Source organism: Trichomycterus rosablanca, chromosome 7, assembly GCF_030014385.1.
Source record: "Trichomycterus rosablanca isolate fTriRos1 chromosome 7, fTriRos1.hap1, whole genome shotgun sequence".
Taxonomy (NCBI): domain Eukaryota; kingdom Metazoa; phylum Chordata; class Actinopteri; order Siluriformes; family Trichomycteridae; genus Trichomycterus; species Trichomycterus rosablanca.
Genome location: NC_085994.1, coordinates 34,095,351 through 34,109,035, shown reverse-complemented (window position 1 = coordinate 34,109,035; position 13,685 = coordinate 34,095,351). Strand labels below are relative to the sequence as shown.

The 13,685-nt window shown below is 39.7% G+C and overlaps 1 protein-coding gene across 2 annotated transcripts in view; it reads right to left on the bottom strand.

Moving 5' to 3' along the window:
• prickle3 (prickle homolog 3) overlaps positions 1-13,685 on the bottom strand; it is a 47,309-nt gene that overhangs the window by 15,969 nt on the left and 17,655 nt on the right. Inside the window, exon 1 of one of the 2 annotated variants that reach the window (XM_062998610.1) lies at positions 3,278-3,288. The exons of the other annotated variant lie outside the window; for it this stretch is intronic. The gene's annotated coding sequence lies outside the window, so the exon portion shown is untranslated. Of the gene's footprint in view, positions 1-3,277; positions 3,289-13,685 lie in introns of those variants that run through there. 2 annotated transcript variants of the gene reach the window in all.

Sequence of the window (13,685 nt, the reverse complement as noted above, 5' to 3'; positions counted from 1 at the left end):
AATCACATACACTTACAAGTTTTAAAGATCAAAGAGAAACTTTGAGTACTTTTTGAACATTTTCTAAATATTATCAATAAAGCACAAAGATCTGAAACAAACATTAGAAACAGTTGTGTAATCAGGATAAAACCAGTTACCCTGGATGAAATACTCATCAGTGTTTAATAATACAGCTTCAGAGAAAAGGCGGGGTGTAATACGTATATGATTGTCTACTGTCCATACGTTTTGTATTTGGACCTAATTGGACTTCACTCACTCACTTTCTTAACTGCTTATCCAATCAGGGTCACTGGCGGGAGGGTGGGGGGGCGATGCTGGAGCCTATCCCAGCTTTTCGATGGGTGCAAGGCACACAGTAACACCCTGGACGGGGCACCAGTCCGTCGCGGGCAGACACTCATACACTCACCCATTTACCTATAGGGCAATTCAGTGTCTCCAATTAACCTGACTGCATGTTTTTGGACTGTGGGAGGAAACCGGAGCTACCGGAGGAAACCCACGCAGACACGGGGAGAACATGCAAACTCTGCACAGAAAGGAACCGGACCAGCCCACCTGGGAATCGAACACAGGACAAGTGTATTGAAATAAGCACTCCAGCGTATGAAAATACAGATTCAAGTGCAGCTGTAGCCTACTGATTGAGGTACTACACTCGTAATTGAAAGGTCGCTGGTTCAAACCCCACCACTGCCAGGTTGCCACTGTTAGGCCCTTGAGCAAGGCCCTTAACCTTTAATTGCTTAGACTGAATACTTTCACAGTACTGTAAGTCGCTTTGGATAAAAGTGTCTGCTAAATGTCAATATCATTTTAAGACAATCACTTCTGGCTACCATGATCCTTCACAGGCAAAAATGATTAAAGAAAAGCTAAAGAAATTCCTATTGATACAGCCGATACTATCCCCCAAAATCCACAATTAATGTTTATACATTTCTACTCTGGTTTCAGCTCTCCGCTTTACAAAACACACCCATCAGACATAACAGCAGGACAAATAACAAACACATACGTCAGGACATACCCAGCTATATGTTTGTTTTCATTCGGTCACAGTCTTAACTTTGTGGTGATGACATCATGTGTAACATTTCCATAAAATGTACTGAAGGAATCCTGACTCAGTCATGACTTCTGAACCCTGTTATTACCATCAAACAAAGTGATTCATAAGCTGTGTTACACACTCACACTGGGGGTTTAGGAGTACAGTGCAATCATTGGGGTCATCAGCAAAACATTCTGAAATGTAATATTTCCCTAACTTACACTAAATGACCAAACGTATCTAGACACCTGACCATGAGCTTGCTGGACATTCCATTACAAAACCATGAAGATTAATGTGGAGTTCCTTGCACACATATTGCAGCTATTATAGCATCCACTTTACTAATGGAAATCTGTCTCAATTTAGTCACAAGAGCAGTTCCGTGAAAGGTTCTGAATATTAATGATGAAAATACAACAATAATCCCATACAAACCTTAATCAAAATTTTAGTCAGAAAAACACTCCAGCTTATGAAAATACAGATTCAAGTGCATAATTCTAAGACACTGGTAATCATTCCTGGCTACAATGATTATTCACAGGCATAAATAATTAAAGAAAAGCTAAACAAATGTCTATTAATACAGCCAATACTCTTCCCAAAAACCATAAATTATTGTTTATACATTTTTAGTCTCTTAGTTTTCAGCTCTGTGCCAATATAATCACAAGAACACAAGAGCAGTTCTGGTAGTGATGTTAAACAAAATCCATAAAAGGTTGGGAATAGTAATGATGCAAATACAGTGGTACCTTGTAACTCAACGCCCTACGTCAAGACATTTGTACCCTTAAACTCAATGTTTTCCTTAAACTCAACGTGTGTACGACTGCTGCTTTGCTAAGCGCTCTGTAAAACATCATGCAAACATGAGACGAATCTGCATTTGTGTGGAATAATCATCAAATTCACTCTGAAAGCTCCACATGTGTCTGTGTTCAGCTTGATTTTACTCCTGTTTCACTTTTAAACTTGAGTTATATCCCAGGGTGCTGAGAAAAGGTGAGAATCAGCTTTTCCAACAGTCTAAAGAGAGTCTAAAATGCTTATAATATAATAATAATATAACTTAAATAATAATAATGTAAGTTAATGTATTAAAAGAACGACATAGAAACACTAAGCCTCTTAATTATTACTGCTCATAAGTTCTCTCCACTAATTAAGAAGCATAAGAAAACAATAGTAAGTACAGGTAAAGGTACAGTAAAGGTACACTGCAGGTTTTATTGTATTTTAACAGGATTCAGGATTGTATTTCAGTGTTTTTTATATTATATTTGTGTTATAAGTGTCAAAAACAATCCCATTATTTTACATAAGCCTAAAATATATGCAGTTCCACAGGACCACTGAACACATTAACAGGTTTCCCAAACATCCTTATGGGAAAAAATACCTTAAATACCTTAAAACGTCTTTTAAACTCAACGCCACTCCCACAACCAAATGACGTTGAGTTTCAAGGTACCACTGTACAACAGTGTTCTCATACAAACTGTAATGGGCTTTACACAATATTCATGGGAAGATGAATGGAGCAATGTACCATGACTAATACCTAATCATAAACTTCATCTGGACATTTTTAATAAGACACCAACCCCACACATAAAGCCAACGTGGGTGGATAATTGTCCCACCATTACTATATACAAGTCCATCATAAGTCAACTTTAACTGTATAGACAGTTAAAAATAGTAAAGCAAAATCTCTAGTGGTAGAAAAATGATCATCTCACACCATCTTAATAACAGCCATAAGCCATTTATTCACACATCTGTTATGCAAAATCATATTGTTCTCAACTACCAATTCTAAGCACTACTTAGTACATCAGGCCACAAAATCTCAGACAACTAATTATCTAAAAATGAAACTAAATAAATAAAATGTATTATATTTATCATAAGAAAATTATCCAATACAAAATCAAAAATAATCCTGGATAAACAAGCATGACATTGTCTTTATGCAGCACAAACATGTTCAGCAGGTTTTACCATTAACACTACAGAGTCCGCATCGTACAATAACTAACAGGAGAAATTACCCGCTTCAGTGACAAAAAACAACCCTATTAATCAGTCACCCTTCTGCCACGACCGAGCTGCCACTAGTTCCGGAATATCTCTATTCATACAGCCAGAAATATTGTCCCATTTTAAAAGACAGAATAGCATAAAAGTTACAATAAATGAAATACGCACTGAATGGAGATGAATTCCCAGAATCAGGTTGCCAGATTTCCAGAAGAAATGTTCTAATCAGATTTAATTCCCCTCTGCCCAGAGAGTGACCCAGTGTGATCAGTCACTGTCTGTGTGCTCAAACATACTGACACTGCGTCAGAGGGATCAACACACACAGAGAGAGAGAGAGAGAGAGAGAGAGAGAGAGAGAGAGAGAGAGAGAGAGAGAGAGAGAGAGAGAGAGAGAGAGAGAGAGAGAGAGAGAGAGAGAGAGTGTGTGTGTGTGTGTGTGTGTGTGACTGTTCTAGTTAATGGTGTGTCCTGACACCTTCATAGAAAGGTCTCGTCTCCACCCAATTTCCACAGGAAGTGAAGTATGGAATCTAAAATTTGTCAAAAAGATGATTTTGAGCTTGTACGTTTATATTCAGTGTGGAAAAAGCTCTACAAAAACAAAGACCAGGCCATGTCCCAAATACACTTCAATACTTGTGTATTTCTGAAAAGAAACAGCACCACTGGTGGCATACCACTTAGATGTTTTTGTACAGTAATATGCAGTTTGAAACACAGCCAGAGTGAATGGGGGTAAAGGATGTGTTCCTGTGTCCCTGTGAAAACTAGATACTGCAGCAGAATACTGTTTTCTGGTGAAATCGGTCAAGGCATTAATACGAATCCCTGCAACAGACACTTTACTCATTCTTTCTCCAAGCTACAGTATTCCAGACTTTAGTTAACAAACGGTGAATGGTGAAGTCCAAGCAAAATATCATTTTCTTGTTAAAATAACATTACACACATGCATGGTTTAATGATACATGTATATGTATGTCCCTTAAGACTTTGTACTGATGCGCATTTTACTTTATGACTTAAAAGCCTCATGGTTTAACATTTGTGGTGTAAAAACTCTTAATAAAATACTGACCAATAATAATAATAATGTTGGTGACCTTGTAGGACAGTGGATGATTCCACGTTAACATAGGAACTGGTCTAAATCAGCTAGAACTGGGTTTTGGACATCATGCAATGCAATTGACGCACTTCTTATCACGTACACCATGGACCAGTTTTCAACCCTCCTGTCAATCACGTTACACAAGATTCATCAGTTCATGGACAATTTTGTATCTCCAATTTACCTCACTTGCATGTCTTTGGACTGCAAACTCCACACAGAGAGGACCCGGACCGCCCCACCTGGGGATTGAACCCAGGACCTTCTTGCTATGAGGCGACAGTGCTACCCACTGAGCCACTGTGCCACCCTAGAAGTCTTGTAAACACAACTGAAAAATGGTGATCCAAATGCTGAACAACTATGGTTATGAGGAAAATATATGCTGCAAAAAAGCTTAATAATGTAAAAATAATTTAAAATGTAAATATTAGAGTTGCATTTCCACACTGAAGAATTCACTGTTCATATAAGCTACAGTTCTTACCACTAGTTTTCATATAACTGGTTAAATGTTTGGATTAATAGGTTATTTTGACTGTTAGTATTTTATATAAATGGTTAAATGTGTTGTTACCTTAAAGTGTGTTGTGTTATCCGCTTAGTCGGTTAGCCAAACTGGCTGATAAAATATGAGCTAAATAAGCTGTGAACTTTTGAACTCAGTACAGCTCAGTACAGAACTCAGTTATTTGGCTCATCAGTATTTTGTGCAATTTAAACACACTGTGATGAATTGCAAAGTAAAAAAGCTGACACACAGCTGAATCTAAGCTAATTTGATAGTATGATAACACAGACGCCTAGAAAGATGTTGTGTTGTTAAAAAGTGAAAATGCTGTGTAACCACTCAGAGCCAGAGATCATTCAAACGTTATTACATTACTGCAGCTTGTTAATCTTCCCCCCTCGATAATCTTGCTCATTCTTCATCCATTCACTTGAGTCGACGTTTAAAATGCCCTTTTAAGGAGAAATAATTGTACAACCTTTGCAGCAAACAGAACCAGAGAAGCGTGTGCCAGAGAATTCAATAGCACCATATCAGTAACCGGAATAATGAGCGCTGAGCATCGAGTCAACGTAAATGAAGTCTGAGTGTAAACCTGTACCTGTCATGCTGGTACGTAAACCAGATGTTAATTCTGATCAAACGTTTGAGTTGATACAAGGACAGACAAAAACACACACTTGGATATTTTATACAACTGAAGAAAGAAGCTTTGTTAACCTCATCATCCAATCAAAAATTGACTTTCATCCAGGTCAAACACATTCTGCCTAAACCAGTGGATCTTAACCTTTTCATTGGCTGGACCTCAACCTTAATCAAAACATGCTTACACAGGCCTCATGCATGCATTAGTACATCGGAATAAAAGGTCTACAGCAGTGATCTCCAACTACAGGGCCACAAACCGGTACATTTATTAAATATTATTGATAATTCATTATCAATCACCCAAAGCTTAGGTTCATCTTATACAGTGGGATGATGCATTGAAAAGCACATCAATAGCAAGATGCTGCCACCACCATGTTTTACAGTTGGGATGCTCTTAGACAGGCAATGTGCAGTGCCTGTTCTTCTCCAGAGACACAGCACCACCCTTGGCGTACCACTTAGACGTTTTTGTATAGTAATACGCAATTTGAAACACAGCCAGTTTGAATGTGGGTAAAACATGTGTTCCTGTGGTTTTGTTGAAAAAAACCAGATACTCATTACCAGATACACGAATTCACATTCTAGGCTGACAGCTTGCAGTGAGGAAATAAAAACTGTACCAAGACATTTACAGGAAAATGTCTAAAACGCAGTTCATCACCCAAAACTTAGGTTCATCTTATATAGTGGGTTGATGCACTTAAAAGCACATCAATAGCATGATGCTGCCACCATCATGTTTCACAGTTGGGATGCTATTAGACATGCGATGTGAAGTGCCTGTTTTTTCTGTAGACACACAGCACCACTGGTCGTGTACCACTTACATACCGTTTCCATACAGTAATATGCTATTTGAAACACAGCCAGTCAATGTGGGTTAAAGAATTCACGTTCTAGGCTGGCAAACAGACTGCACTGAGGAAATAAAAATTGTACCAAGACAGTTATGGGAAAATGTCTGAAATACACCCTGGGTTCATCACCCAAAGCTTAGGTTCATCTTATATAGTGTGATGATGAACTGAGAAGTGCAACAATAGCATGATGCTGCCACCAGCATGTTTCACAGGTAATGTGCAGTGCCTGTTTTTTCTACAGACACACAGCACCACCGCTGGCGTACCACTTACACGTTTTTGTATAATAATACACAATTTGAAACACAGCCAGAGTGAATGTGGGTAAAAGAATTCATGTTCTAGGTAGGCAAACAGACTGCAGTGCAGTGAGGAAAAACATTGTACCAAGACATTTACAGGAAGACGTCTGAAATACACCCTGGGTTCATCACCCAAAGCTTAGGTTCGTCTTATATAGTGGGATGATGCACTAAGAAGCACAACAATAGAATGATGCTGCCACCACCATGTTTCACAGGTAATGTGCAGTATTTGTTTTTCTCCAGACATACTTCTCCCATATTCATGCAAAGAGTCCTTGGCCAACATTGGCTTCTGTCTTGCCACTCTGCTTTACAAAGGCCTGGTATTTTTTAACAATGTGAAAATGTTTGTCTGTTCTAACAGGTTGTATTCCATCTCTACAAGGACTTATGTTGCCATTGTAGAGTGGTCACTGGGTGGTTCAGTGATGGGGTGTATTCACTTAATCATTTTATTGTAATTTATCTGTTCATTATGTGTATTTCTGATTAGAGGTATTTTATATGGTCAGTGCAGGCCAATGTGACTTAATATGGCAAAACTGTGACCTAAAACCATATTTTGAGCATTTACACACGCTTTTACAAATTACTACTGCGTGTTAACTAGCTGCCCTTGTTTTATGTACATCTAAGAACCTCGTATTGTTCTGTTCTCTTTAATCTTTTGATATTTGCTTGGACCCTAAGTGTTGCTGCTGCAGCGGCAAGAAAATAAAAGGGTAAGGAACCCATATGGACCCAGGTCCTGAGTGCCCATTTTGCTTTACTACCATTTTTCCTTCCTGGTACTCTACCATCTCCATACCTGCTATACCACCATTTTTTTCTTTCTGGTATCCTCCCATCTGCTAATATTATACATAAGGTGAACCTTCCTGCACTAAACTGCAAGTGAGTGCCAAAATTTGTAAGTTCACCTAAATTTGTAAGTTCGCCTAAAAGGCACATGATCCACTGCGACCCTGACCAGGATAAAACAGTTAAAGAAAATGACCATCAGGGCAGTAGAAGTTAAGGAGTTTAGGTAAAAAGCTAGTAATCGGAAGGTTGCTGGTTCAAGTCCCACATCTGCCAGGTTGCCACCGTAAGGCCCTTGAGCAAGGTCCTTAACCCTCAATTGCTTGCAATGTATAAGTGCTTTGTATAATAGTGTCTGATAAATGCCAAAAATGTGAATAAATGTGTAGGAGTATTATATGGAATTTTTAAGATGTTTAAAACAACTGCAGTGAAACTGATACATGTCAAATAGTTTTGACAACGTGTTGTTGTAATTTGCATAACCAGCTATAAAAAGTAAACGTTATAAATAACTTCTCGTCATGACAACCACAGTTTTAAATTCATACAAACTCAATGTCTGACGACTTTCACCTCAAAAAACAAACTTTTTTTTAGTTCCAAAAACAGCCAGTAATTCCCAGTGCATTACCTCAGATCCCTGTGTAATCCATGACTGCACTCGTACATCCTTTAGTTCCCCAAACTTTTGTTTGAAATCCTCACGACGGAGACGACCGTTGTGAGCTAGCGCTTCTACGCTAGCCCCATAAAGCAGAGAAGTAAGAAAGCGTCAGAGGCTGCCGTGCTGAGTCAAACCAGACGCTTTCCCTCTCTGTCTCTGGTTCCTTTTCTTCCTTTCTTGCCCCCGGGCCTGTGCTGCTAACACTAGGCTCAGACAATAGGTGACTTCGTCAACTTGTGCAAACATCACCCGACCCCTCCCATCGCCTCCCCTCGCCTCGTCTTACCTCCCTCGCCTCCTCTCGCCTGTCCCTCTTATCTTGCTTTCTCTTCTCCCTTACTCATACTACGCTTCATATTTCAACACATTTCTCTCAGCGCCCGGCAATATGGATGTAAGGTTACGTTGGAGGTTATATAGACGTGTTTATTTATAAGAGCCTAAATGAGGGCTGGCTTATCTAATACTGTATAAGACAGGGTATATCAGGTCTCTGTGGTGTCAAATGGCATGTCTTGAGGTAATATGAACAAGAGAACTTGACATACTTGACTTACTTATATCTTACAATATTCTTTCATAGTACCTGTACACCAGAATACCAGGAATGTTCTAGTGAAACTACTACATAAAGCTTTTATCATGTTGATTTCATTATGATGCAATTAATTCATCTGGACTTTAAGAGGAAACTGAATAATTAAACACCTCAAGCGAGTGGCTTAAAAGCATCTAGAAAAAGTCAACCACCAGGCTTAAGAAAACAAAAATCCTGTCAATCAGTCTATCTCCATTTGTCTGTTCAGACAGCTCTGGATAAAAAGAGCATTGTAACCCTGTTGTCGGTCTCTTCACAACTGTCAGAGGAATTTCTGACCCTCTTTTCATTAACTACCCTCTTACTTCTATTATTATCATGTGTTCCCACTCAAGCACCCTTTCCGTTACACAGTACCCTACGGTACGCATCCGATTTCGGAACTGTTCGTGTTGTACCTAATATTCCAAATCCACAGGGGAAACCGTGAAATTAGGAGGAGTCACTGAGGTTGACAATGTCACATATAGCAAATACGTCACGCAAACTGTAAACAACAGCAGTAGTAACAACAGGGCGAATTTCAGTTTTCCCTACTGCGCTATTAAACTTTCTGTTGTCTTGTTTATGTTTTTCACAACAACCTTTGGATAAAATCAATAGCAGTTTGATTTTAAATATGGTGCAAGGGCACCCAGGTGGCACAGTGAGATATTCCACTAGCACACCAGCATTGAGATTCTGAACTCCTCGGTTAGAAACTCGGCGTTGCCACCGGTCGGCTGGGCATCTAGCGGGCACAATTGGCATTGCCTGCAACAGACAATAATTGGCCACCGTGTCTGCTGTGTGGGATGACCGAACTATATAGGTGGGGTCTTTTTGTAGGTGTAAGGACCCTGATTAGCAGATAGAGGAGCCTGTGCAGAAAGCATGGGCAAAAATAAGGGGCGCATAAGACTGCGCACAGGTCAGAGGAGGCGAGAAGCAATATACCCTCCTTGAATGCAATCAGGGATCCACAGCAGCGGAAGACCAAACTGACTACTCTAAATCGGCAGAAAAGGGGAAGAAAATGCATAAATAAATAGAAAATATACAGGGGTTGGACAATGAAACTGAAACACCTGTCATTTTAGTGTGGGAGGTTTCATGGCTAAATTGGACCAGTCTGGTGGCCAATCTTCATTAATTGCACATTGCACCAGTAAGAGCAGAGTGTGAAGGTTCAATTAGCAGGGTAAGAGCACAGTTTTGCTCAAAATATTGCAATGCACACAACATTATGGGTGACATACCAGAGTTCAAAAGAGGACAAATTGTTGGTGCACGTCTTGCTGGCGCATCTGTGACCAAGACAGCAAGTCTTTGTGATGTATCAAGAGCCACGGTATCCAGGGTAATGTCAGCATACCACCAAGAAGGACAAACCACATCCAACAGGATTAACTGTGGACGCAAGAGGAAGCTGTCTGAAAGGGATGTTCGGGTGCTAACCCGGATTGTATCCAAAAAACATAAAACCACGGCTGCCCAAATCACGCCAGAATTAAATGTGCACCTCAACTCTCCTGTTTCCACCAGAACTGTCCGTCGGGAGCTCCACAGGGTCGATATACACGGCCGGGCTGCTATAGCCAAACCTTTAATCACTCGTGCCAATGCCAAACGTCGGTTTCAATGGTGCAAGGAGCGCAAATCTTGGGCTGTGGACAATGTGAAACATGTATTGTTCTCTGATGAGTCCACCTTTACTGTTTTCCCCACATCCGGGAGAGTTACGGTGTGGAGAAGCCCCAAAGAAGCGTACCACCCAGACTGTTGCATGCCCAGAGTGAAGCATGGGGGTGGATCAGTGATGGTTTGGGCTGCCATATCATGGCATTCCCTTGGCCCAATACTTGTGCTAGATGGGCGCGTCACTGCCAAGGACTACCGAACCATTCTGGAGGACCATGTGCATCCAATGGCGGTGCCGTGTATCAGGATGACAATGCACCAATACACACAGCAAGACTGGTGAAAGATTGGTTTGATGAACATGAAAGTGAAGTTGAACATCTCCCATGGCCTGCACAGTCACCAGATCTAAATATTATTGAGCCACTTTGGGGTGTTTTGGAGAAGCGAGTCAGGAAACGTTTTCCTCCACCAGCATCACGTAGTGACCTGGCCACTATCCTGCAAGAAGAATGGCTTAAAATCCCTCTGACCACTGTGCAGGACTTGTATATGTCATTTCCAAGACGAATTGACGCTGTATTGGCCGCAAAAGGAGGCCCTACACCATACTAATAAATTATTGTGGTCTAAAACCAGGTGTTTCAGTTTCATTGTCCAACCCCTGTATATATAGTGTGAGAAAATATAATAAGCAATAAAGGAATTATTCAAACCACACATATTTATACACTATATGGCCGAAGGTATTTGAACTCCTGACTATGAGCTTGTTGGACATCCCATTTGGTTAAGGCACTAGACTAGTAAGCAGAAGGTAGATGGTTTAAGCCTTACCACTTCCAGGTTACCACTGTTGGGGCCTTGAGCAAGGCCCTTAACTCTCAACTGCTTGGACTGTGTACTGTAAGTCGCTTTGGATAAAAGCATCTGCCAAATGCCAAAAATGTAAATGTAGTATTAAAATAAAGTGACCTCTATGTGATCTTTTAGCTAGAACAACATCTAGTCTTTTAAAAAGACTTCTCACAAGTATGAAGTATGTCTGTGGGAATTTGTGTCCATTAAATCAAAAGAGCAATTGTATGACAGGGCACTGATGTTGGTCAAGAAAGCTTGAATTGAATTGTTTCTTTAAACCATGCTTTCTTCAAATCTTCAAGTCATTCCGGCACAGGAAAGAGCCTTCCCTCAACTGTTGCTACATAGTTGGAGGCATATTATTTCCTTTATATAGTAATTGATTCATTACACCTGTTGGCAACTGCTGTGGCTGAAACACATGAATAAATTCCCAGACATGGCCTATTATGTCTGTATGAAGACGCCCTTGGGATTCCAACCCTGTATCCCAGCTGTAATGGGTGAGTGTAATTTACCACTGTGCCCACCAGCGCCCTGAATGAAATTATGTTTCACCAATTGTTCGCCTTTTTACTTTTGTTTAATGTTCTTAAACGTTTACCATGACAGATATGCAATGACAGAAGCAATAAGAAGTGGGGAATAACTTTTTACAGAACTTTATTGCTACCGCATTTTAACTATATATCCATAAATGATTGGCGTGAGGTGACTGTCAACAGTTCTAATGTCTTAAGCTTTAGATGTATCCTTGTTTATTTAATAAATCTGTTCTATGCTATCTGATCACTTGACACGGTGTTACTGTGGTTGTAAGGCCTTTCAGACACTGTTTGCTTTAACTGGATGAACAAGTTTTCGTTCCCATTGTTCATCGAGAGACAGATAAGCCTGAGCTACAACAGTTTAGCTATCTGCTTATTTTAAAGACTAAATAGTGATGATACACTGTAAAACCACCAAACAGAATGTTTACTCTCAAACCTTTTTGGGAGAAAATGATTGTTTATCAAAAAAAAACAAATAAAAAAATGGTATTTATTATGAGTAAATGGCGACTAAGAATATAAAAATTTTAATTTAATTTTTTGTACCTGTTTTACTCCTTTTGTTAAATACTGTCATTGCTTTAAACACTAACTACATATTGCATAGCCTGTACATTTCAGCGATAACACTGGACAGGTTCACTAATAAAGCACAGGGTAATCAAGGACTAGGGATGTAATGATGCACCACAAGACAGTTAAAAATCAGTGCACATGTGCCACGATTCGAATTGGTTATTCATTTAAGATGAATCGATATTCACTTTAAACAGCAGAGGGCATTGGCACTATTCACCTCGCCTGGTTGACGGCACTTCACAAAGTTGCCAAGTAGGGGATTTTCCAGCCAAATTTATTTATGTGTATTCTTCATTTATTTATATAATGTTGGATTTGTTTTAAAATTTCATTTCCGTTTTTTACACAATAAGCATTATTTGGCATAGTTTGTACCTACCGCAGAAATAAAAGGGCATTCATCATTTTTTAAGAGAAATAATAAAAGTAAACTGTCATAATTTGTCTTCAATTTCATTTTGTGTAAAAAAAAATCAGGAAAAATGGTATCGTGAATCGTATCGCATCGTGGGTAGAGTGTATCGTTACATCCCTATCAAGGACCTAATTTTTTTTACCTACAATGAGTACTACCCAGGTACTCTAATTGTTAGGTGATATTCTTTTAATAATATGTTGGGGTCATGTGATTCATGTTTACGCATCGATCATGGTTGGGTGCTACAGACTGACACTGTGGGTCTGTTCGAAAACCTAGTGAGCTCTCTATATAGACAGCATTTTAGGTCATCCTACGCACACTCCTGAGAAGAAGGCTGTTCAAATTCAATGCGGCACAAAAAATATGGCAGATGAATGTGTAGCATATAAGGTATATAAATGTGTATATACAGTATATATATATATATATACAGTGTATCACGAAAGTGAGTACACCCCTCACATTTCTGCAAATATTTCATTATATCTTTTCATGGGACAACACTATAGACATGAAACTTGGATATAACTTAGAGTAGTCAGTGGACAGCTTGTATAGCAGTGTAGATTTACTGTCTTCTGAAAATAACTCAACACACAGCCATTAATGTCTAAATAGCTGGCAACATAAGTGAGTACACCCCACAGTGAACATGTCCAAATTGTGCCCAAATGTGTCGTTGTCCCTCCCTGGTGCCATGTGTCAAGGTCCCAGGTGTAAATGGGGAGCAGGGCTGTTAAATTTGGTGTTTTGGGTACAATTCTCTCATACTGGCCACTGGATATTCAACATGGCACCTCATGGCAAAGAACTCTCTGAGGATGTGAGAAATAGAATTGTTGCTCTCCACAAAGATGGCCTGGGCTATAAAAAGATTGCTAACACCCTGAAACTGAGCTACAGCATGGTGGCCAAGGTCATACAGCGGTTTTCCAGGACAGGTTCCACTCGGAACAGGCTTCGCCAGGGTCGACCAAAGAAGTTGAGTCCACGTGTTCGGCGTCATATCCAGAGGTTGGCTTTAAAAAATA